The sequence below is a fragment of the Sturnira hondurensis genome, unplaced genomic scaffold, assembly GCF_014824575.4.
Source record: "Sturnira hondurensis isolate 20B ecotype Veracruz unplaced genomic scaffold, ASM1482457v3 Scaffold0010128, whole genome shotgun sequence".
NCBI lineage: Eukaryota > Metazoa > Chordata > Mammalia > Chiroptera > Phyllostomidae > Sturnira > Sturnira hondurensis.
The window spans coordinates 6,591,608-6,601,132 of record NW_028082759.1 but is presented as its reverse complement, the minus strand read 5'-3'; positions in this window follow the sequence as shown (position 1 = coordinate 6,601,132).

Here is a 9,525-nt window from a genome sequence, read left to right as displayed (position 1 = left end):
AGCACTTAAAATTGAGTTTTGGACAAATAGCAGTGGGGAGACCTGATCTCAGGCCCTGGGGGGTCTCACCCAAAGCGGGTTCTCCTCTCTCCCTCTCACCCGAGATTAGACCCGAGTTAAAGGACTGAGTGGCAAAACAGAATGCATTGATCCTGTCTGTGTCCTGGAAAATGGTCTGACTCGAAAGGGAAAAATCACATATACCTTTATATCTCTTCCTTGTATGAGGATAGAAAACAAAGTCCTAAAAGTGTGTGGCTTTATAACTGAAGGAAGAGAAGCAAAAATTCTATGTTGATTTTGATTAAACATTCTCTAACAGCCTTTGTTATCTTAGTTTATATCAGATATATACAAGATAGTTATACAATGTATATTCATAAATATTTTTTAAATTGTGATTAAAGATTTTCAAGCACAGACATTTTTGTTTAAACACTGCCTATGTTTGACTACAGGAAATTCTAAATTAAATGCCCCTTTAAAAGAGCCTTCACTGACAAAGGAATTATTTAATGGTGTCAAATCTTAAATTTTGATAGATGACTTTCTTAAGTTATTCATATACATCATTTTCATCAACACGATTCCATGAAAATCCAGCTACATGCAGCTGACAGACTTTGGGTCTCAGTTGTGCCGAGACACAATTGGCTCATGACATGCCAGCTAAAACAGGCTGGTTTCATATTGTTGTTGCTTTATTTGGGGGTAAACCAGCATAAAAGATAATGTTGACCTCTGCCAAAAAATGGGTGGAGATAGAAATCTGCTTGCCAGTTATAATAGTTACGAATATAGTCAAATTGCCTTATCAAAAAGAAACCACTTGATTAAGGAGTCTCTCTTTAGGTGGCTTTTGGGGAGGCTGTTTATAGATGTCATGTGCTTTCCCTCTCTTCACATTTAAGCTCTCTGCCTCCTTCTGTTTCTTATTTTCACCAGATAATTGATGTAATTCAGTTTCATCCCCTTCCGAGTTTAGGAATCCCTGGAAATGCAGGTTTCTACTAGAGGATGGTAGATTCAAAACTCCTAACTCTCACTCTGGAATACACTTAAACTCAAGAAAAATACTAGACTAGAGCTTGGCGTTTCACTTGGTCAAATCTAGAGCCAGATTTTTGAAACTCTTTTCAAAGTGAATGGGACCCTCCTGACTCGTTTTTAAGAGAAATACCTGGAAAGAAGACAAGTTTTGGCAACAGTCACAGCTTCTTGGAACTGCCGTTTGGGTTTAAAATCTGGTGGGCATTTGCTGTGTTACTGGGAGCAGTCTCAGTCCAACAACCACAGGATACGTTCATATTTTGAATAAAACTTAATTTGAAGGAACATGTTTCCAGAGATAAGTGGTCTGAAATCTTTTAGGAACAAATTCCTCTTAAGAAATGCGTACTCTTCCCTGGTAATATTATCACAGTAAAGAGGTGGTTTGCCAGAAAAGATCCTCATCGGTGGGGGAAATAATCCTACTTAATAACACGCCTTTTCCAATCACAGATTTCTTTTTAACGAATAAAAGATGTTAGTCCTATTGTTTTCGTTTTGTGGATGGAGAATGTGGAGACCAGAAAGATAGAGCAACTTTGTCTAGATTACAGAGTTTCTTAGTGCTAAAGTCGGGATTATACATGCTGCAACAAGCTGACTTTTTGCATACTAATAAATTTATTACTGTAGAAGATGATAACTATAACACTTTCAGTGATCCTAATATTCTGGTCCCATGTATATAATGCCTAATTTTTATCATTAACATATCTGAAACATGAAATAAGGTTTTGGAAATTTGAGCAAAATATGAATCATCTCAATAACGTCTAGACAATTCCTCTTGCTCCTCATTAGAGAATATTTTTCTAAAAATGATTTGAATATTCATGTCTGTCAAATAAGAGTGCCTGTCATCTGCAAACTTCTCAATAAACATCGACAAATATTTATTCCATTGTTCTCATTTTCACTATTTCATATAAACAAAAAAAATGATATGGTACATTTACACAATGGAATTCTATGCTGCAGAAAGGAAGAAGGAACTACTGCCCTTTGCAACAGCATGGATGGAACTGGCAAGCATTATGCTGAGTGAAAGAAGCCAGGTGGTGAAGGACAAATACCATATGATATCACCGTTAACAGGAATCTAAACAACAAAACAAACAAGCAAGTAAAATATGACCAATGACACTCAAATATGAAACAGGCTGACAGGGTCCAGAAGGGAGAGGGGAGAGAATCACAGGGTTACTCACATGAACAAGTATAAAGGACACATGGACAATAACTAAGGGTGGGGGGCAGAAATGGGAGGGAGGTGGGGAGCACTGGGAGGGGCAGGGCTGGGAATACAAGACAGAAAACTGTACTTGAACAAGAATTAAATTTTTAAAAAATTAAAAAAAATAAAACCCAACCCCCCTAAAAAATGAAAACCTCCTGTCATTACCAAATATCCGGTTTATGAAATGTTATAGTTTCCAAGACTGCACACAGCTTTTTGTACATTAGCTATATTTCCGATGGATGTTTATTCATCACCTTACTATTCTGAGTAAAAATCTCTCCAGATCACAACGTGATTCACTTGCTCCCTACCCACTGGGTATTGATTTGTGCACACTTCCATTTCATAAAACTGCCTTTTCTTGTTTCAGAATCTATGTTATTTATTAGTACTAAAGTTATTAATGGTTACTAACAGATATTTGTCACGATCCAGTTAAAATCAGAACACTGCATCAGATCTTCTTGAAAGCATAGAGATGAGTATAAAGCTATGGTTCCTGCCTATTTCAAAGGACATCCCCATTTATTTATATTTTTTAATTACAGTTGACATACAATATTATATTAGTTTCAGGTATAAAAGGACGCCATTTCTTAGAGTAAATTGTGGTTAAATAAATGTCACTTAACTTTAAATTGTTCATTTCTTCTGAACAACAGACACATGCATAATTTATTACAAGTAGTTATGGCAGGTAGATTGTGTATCAATAAATTGATGAGTGGTAAGGCAAAAGAACTGAAAAGTAAATTTCCTCCACTGGGGAAGTAAATGGGAATGTCGAGATGTGCAATCACGTTCTGAGGAGAATTGTGTTTTGTTTAAAGGGCAGTTATGTTAAAAACTTCAATATAAAGTCCAGTAAAATTGCCTATTGAACATTTGGAATCAGGTGATAAAACCCAGGTTAGAAGTAGAGGTCAAAGATAAAAGTTTTGAACTGGAAAAACAAAAATAGATGTGCTATCAGATGTGGTCTCCACTAAGGATATAGAAGAACCCCAAATAAATTACTTTATAATTCTAACATTTTTCAAGGTATCATTTTTTAGTTCTGGAGACAGTTTTTCCATCCTTCCCATTGTGCCGGATTTAGAAGAGATGTTCTACCAAGCTGAAGACTGAAGGGTCCGGTTCAGACTGAGCAATACAGAGGTGTTGCATTATCTCTTTTGTACGTGAAATTGTCTCTAAAGCAATAACACACAAAGGAAATTGGCAAAGTGACTGTGCTGGTATAGTGGTGAACTGAAAGCACAAACTTGAACAATGCCTGGGTCCCAATCCTGATTTCAGCAACTTAGGTTTTTACAGATTTGGACAAGATATTTCATTTTCCCTGATCCTCAGCTTCTCACCTATGACAAGTGGGTGTTAACATCAACTTCAAAGTTGGGGTAAACTTATATTAAGTAATGAGTATTATGACAATTGTTCTTAACATTATGGTTATTTTTATTATTACCTAAGGGGCAAATATGTTCATTTGGAATTGGTAGGGTATCAAAATGGTGTTATTTGAGCATTGTAAAATAGAACGAAGGTAATCAAATGTTGGCCAGTTGCCACATTTTGATGGATGCACATGAGTAAGAAAATAGAGAACTACAAATAAAGACCAAATCCCTCAATTTCAGGAAAATGTGTGGATATAGCTTAAAGAATTAATGATTAAATTCCTAAAGCCCTTATTTTGGACATTACTCTAATTTATGCTAAGCAAAAGATACAAGTATAAAACATACTTTTATTACCCCTAATTTTTATGCAAAACCAAGTAATTTGTGAAGATGTAGCATTTCCTTTTTTGGATCTTGCAACTTAAGTTCTTAATTTCTTCTCAATTTGTGATCGTGACCCACATGCACACATTTATCTCATACCAAGTCTGAGGGCAGAATTAGTTAGGATGGACAAAGCTGCCAACAAGGAGGCCCCTACAATGTTGGCTTAAAAAATAAGAGGATTTCTTTCTTTAACAACAGCTCAAAGCAGGTATCAAAGTCAGCAGAGCGGCATTTCTTTATACAATTACTCATTAACCAGCTTCTGCCATTTTTACGTGTTGCTCCAAGGTCATCTGGGGCATTGCCATCCTTCACTCAGAAGTGGGAAGAAACATGGAGAAACATACAAAGGCGACATACTACAATTCGTCATCTCTGAATGTGGCACGTGACCTCCCGTTATATACCATCGGGTAGAACCGAACTCATATAGACAAAACTGACTAAGGGGAGATGAAGCCTTGTCCATGTCAAGAAAGAAGAGGACAATGAGTTTGAGTTAACCACATTTTTAACAAATGCTAAAGCAACATACTTAGTCAAAATGGTTTCTGTATTCACTAGTTAACCTTTGTGAGATTTCTTAGAGGAACACGATTTGCTCTGCTTCAGTTTCCTGGATGTATCACCTGATAAAGAACTGAGACACTACACCTTAAAACTTTATGCACTACCATTGGCAAACGTTAACAAGAGTAAGGGACACAAAAGAACACGTATCTATTAGTTTGAAAATTGACCCTTAAGTGAAACCATTAATCCATGGCAATTTCGTGTTCTCTTAGGTCACCATGGTAATAAAAATGAATCAGCTCTTCTTGGGGCAAAATTACTTAAAAAATGTGACATATGGGGAATAATTATTTCTTAGTTTTCATGTTCATTTTTACAAAATAAATGCTTTCCTGATTTTAACCCCTTTCTGCAATGGCAGCACTGTTTTCAGTGAATGGTGTTGCAATTATATGCAGTAAATAGCAGATAAGTCATTTCACTATTTATACTTTTATTTGCTGAAAAGTCATACAAAAGATTCCTGTCCTTTTCCATCTGAATAAATTTAGAATAGAAGGAAAATAAATCAATACATGAAAGAAAAATCTGAATTAGTTTAAGACACACTTTTTTTTTGTTAATTCCCTGGCTTTAGGGTCTGAGCCTTAAATGTCACAGAAAATGTCCTAGTTTTCTATTTTCAGGTGAAGTGTCAGATGGAAACTCTGATAGCTTGTCACTTTGCTTTCTTCCTACTCTTCAAACTCTGTCTGCGACGATGCCTGGCTCTGAATCAGTTTTGCATGGTTAGTATACACTCAACTGAGCAATTATCTGACATTTGCTGAGAAGCTATTAAGAATAGTGTCTATTAGAAGTAGGTAGTTTATGGGATACAGACAAAACAAGATTCCTGTTCTTAAGGAACAGTCTACTGAGGAATCTAGGCCACAAAAAGGTCATTAAAAATAAATTACAGAGTGAAAAGATAGAAATTACTTACCAGGCATTATTTGAAGAAAGCTCACTGAGGTGTATAATAAAGGGAAAAGACTCAGACTTTATGTTACTGATGTCACCCTTGCTAGTGGGATGTAGAGTGGCAGTTTTGTTATGTATATCCTGTTACTTATTAAATAATTCAGTTGGATCACCCAATATGTGTAAGTATTTAGCTTAAACACTGTATAGCAATGGATAAGGCATAGTTCCTTACCCCAGAAAGTTTACAGTCTAGTGGTGTGATATACAGTAAATTATATCCATCATCATAATAGTTGCAGAACTTTGTTTTGTTGTGATGAGAACTTCTAAGATTTATTCTCTTAGCAATTTTCAAACACGTGGTACAGTATTACTATGATCTTATTCTGTATTATATTCCCTAGATTTCCTTCCTTCATTCCTCCCTCCCTCCCTCCTTCTCTCCCTTCCTTCCTTGATTCCACATATGATGAGATCATATGGTATTTGTCTTTGTCTGACTTATTCTACTTATCATAAAGCCCTCAAAGTCCTTTTCATTTTTGTAGCTGCAGAATATTCCTTTGTGTGTGTGTGTGCGTGTGTATCACATCATCTTTATCTCTTCATCCATTGATGGACACTTGCTTCCATATCTTGACTATTGCAAATAATTTTGTAATGAACATGAGAGTGCATATATCTTTTTGAGTTAGTGTTTTTTTTTTCCTTTGGGGAAATAGCCAAAAGTGGAATTGTTAGCTAGATCTCATGGTGGTTCCATTTTTCATTTTTGGAGAAAACTCCATACTGTTTTTCCTAGTATCTGCACCAATTTACATTCCCATCAACAGAGCACAGGGGTTTCCTTTTCTTCACATCTTTGAGAACACTAGTTATTTCTTGTCTTTTTTATGATAGCCAACAAATAGATTGTTTTAAATTTACACTTTATTTTCTTTTTAATTACTTATTTTTCTATATTCTTATTAAATTTATTGGGGTGGCATGAGTTAATAAAACTATATAGGTTTCAGGTGCACAGTTCTATAATACATCATCTGTATATTGTGTGTTTACCACCCCAAGCTAATTCTCCTTCCATCACCATTTATTCCCCCTTTATTTACTTCTACCTCCCCTTCCCTCCCTTACCTCTGGCAATCACCATAGTATCTGTGCTTATGAGTTTTGTTTCTTTTTTAAATTCCTTCACTTTTTTTTACCCAGTTCCCAACTCCTTTTTAGGCATCTCTGTTTACAAGGGTACACCCCTTTTTCTGCTCCCTGCCCTTGGCACCTGCAAGCCTGGATGTGATAATAAATTTCTGCTTTTGCAAACCCAAACCAGGGACACTGCATTATCCCTAACAGATTTCTCTAACTCTTGCTCACATTTTTGTAAAAACCCCACTTATTCAAATACCTTCATGTACCTTATGTTAATCCACCATTTTTCCCTTCTAGGAATCTGGCTGATACAATAATGCAACAGTTATATAATTTAAATATGCACTAAATGATTAAATATTTTTGTAATACTTGGCAAGTAGAATTCCAAATATTGTGTTCCAGCTTTCCCTAAACTGTTTTCTGTGGTCCTCTAAAGTTCCATAATGTGCTCAGATTGTTCTCAAAATGGGGAATTTTTTTTGGAGCTATTACTGTTTCACAGAAGGCTGTCAGAGCACCTGAAAGAAGAATTTACGCAAAAAGTCTCTACATGATTTTGTAATGTTAGGTTTAAAATATGCTCTCTTCTTTTGGTTAGTTTTACAAATTTTCTGGAGTTCGGTTGTTTTAAAAATAACTGAACATTTTACTCTACTAGAATATATAATAGCTCTTGTGACAGAAGCTAGCTTAATGATGATGATTTTCAGTACAATTTCTCCATATTAGTCCACCCAACACAACAAGGTATTAGCATCCCATTTTGTAAATGGGACTCAGTGAAAATAAATAAACCATACAAATTTGCCTAATGATTAAGTAGTGGGAAAGTGTTCAAACCTATTTCTAGTTGATTCTAAAGCCTTTGAAATAATAAAGTTCAGTTTAAAAACATTTTTTGAACTTCCTTTCTAAAGGTGAAATTATAAACTATTCTAAGTATTTAAGGTTTTGGTAGATTTTTATCATCTCCTTTCCAGTAACTCCTTTTTTTATTAAAGTTGAGGAAAAAATGTTGTATTTAATAGAAAAATAAAAGCAACAAAATGATTAAATGTCAAAAATTTGTTACTATTAGTATTAAATTAGTGTCCCAAACCTTGTTTCTCAGGCTTTATTCTTTAAATAATTTAATTTACAATAAAACTACCTTGATAAACAGCTGCTTTATTTTGTTACATGCATTTAGTAATAGTTATTAGATTAAATATTAACTGATATTAACTGATATTAACCAGGCTATTAATTGAGTTTATTAATATCAACTATTAATTGATATTAATTAATTGACATTAAAGGCAGAACAATTATAAAAATAATTTTAAAATACTATTCTTAAACCAGATTTGTGAATGTTTACAGTAGTCAATTTACTCAGATAAGAAATAAAATCTTTTTGCAAAGGTGTATCTATTTAGGCTATTGCTAAGACTGATGTAGTGAAATGTAAGATTAGAGTATGTTTTGCTTTTGAGTGACTAAGGTCCAAAAAGTTTTAACTTACTTCTATATCCTTTTGTCTTCTTGATGGATAGCTTGCTATTCACTGACTGTTATAAATGGAAAAATACATCAGTAATGGTCAAATTTACGACTATGTTTCTTCTGGACAACAGCAATTGATCTATTTTACTCCTGAAGTGAGATCCCAAGCTCTTGAACTTCTATACTGGATGTATATGTCCCGGAAAATGTATTTTTTCCTTCTTTCACTAAAATGTATTTAATCAATCAGTCCGATGCATCCTATTCTGATTTGGGTTCCTCCTAAAACCAGACTCCCAGAATCTATTTTAAAGTAGGTCACTCTGATTCTGAACCTAATTATGTTATTTCATGTGATGAGATCATCAGGAAATTTTATATCGTCAGGAAATAATATTAGGTCACATTAAAAATTGTCAAACATGTTTTGAAGTTTCATCTCCTGCCACCCTTTTGTTTTAACTTGTGGGCATTCCCAAAGATTATGGATATACCCTTACTGCTGATAACTAACAGCATAGCATCTGATTCAAAAATAGTTCTTGGATTTGAGGCAGCCCTAATCAGAGAGAACCAGAGTGAGTTGCACTGGTAGCCGGCTATCGTTGAACACTGACACCTCAAATATAACTAGTATACTACTAGTATAACTAGTACAATATAACCTATTGATAAGCCAGGGCTAAATTTATTGCTTAATGCAGGAAAGAAGGCGAGCCCACACAACAATGGCATTGTCTTGGGATGGGATAAGCGTATTAATTTGCTAAGAGAACTAAGTCCCACAGGCTGGGAGGCTTAAAGCATAGAAATTTGTTACTTTGCTGTTCTGGAGGCTAGAAATTTGAGATCAAGGTGTCAGCAGAGTTGGTTCCTTGAGAAAGCTGTGAAGACCAATCTGTTGCATTTCTCTATTTCTGGTGATTTGTTGGCAATCTTTGGAGTTCTTTGGCTTTAGACATGTTGCCCTGATCTCTGCCTTCATGTCCACATGGTATTTTCCCTGTGTGCATCTGTCTCTAAGTTGTCTCTTTTCATAAGGACACCCATCATATTGGACTAGAGCCCACCATAATGACCAATTTAAACTGGGGTAGCTCTGCAAAGACCCTATCTCCAACTATAGTTAAATTCTGAGGTTCTAGGGTTTGGAACTTCAACCTACGAACTGAGTGGGGTGGAGAGGGGAACACAATTCAATCTACAACAAAAAGTAAGGTCAAAATTTATTGGTAATTTTGAAGTTTCATTTAAGGTGAGTGTTTCAGTGTAGGAGACTAGATTGGGATTGGGTAGGGTCATACAGCAGTCAGCATTGGAAGAAAGATG